The sequence below is a fragment of the Anopheles merus genome, unplaced genomic scaffold (assembly GCF_017562075.2).
Source record: "Anopheles merus strain MAF unplaced genomic scaffold, AmerM5.1 LNR4000798, whole genome shotgun sequence".
Lineage (NCBI taxonomy): Eukaryota > Metazoa > Arthropoda > Insecta > Diptera > Culicidae > Anopheles > Anopheles merus.
Window position 1 is genome coordinate 20,001 of NW_024428378.1, and position 298 is coordinate 20,298.

A 298-nucleotide genomic window follows, 5' to 3' on the forward strand; every position below is an offset into this window, starting at 1 on the left:
CTCAAGCTAGGCGTTGGTCAGTAGCTTTTGGCGCAACATGGAGGAAGTATTCGAGTTCAGATTTCTGGGACTTAGCGTATTTTTCAAAACTATTAATGGAAATTAAACTATAAATGGGTCTCAAGCTAGGCGTTGGTCAGTAGCTTTTGGCGCAACATGGAGGAAGTATTCGAGTTCAGATTTCTGGGACTTAGCGTATTTTTCAAAACTATTAATGGAAATTAAACTATAAATGGGTCACAAGCTAGGCGTTGGTCAGTAGCTTTTGGCGCAACATGGAGGAAGTATTCGAGTTCAG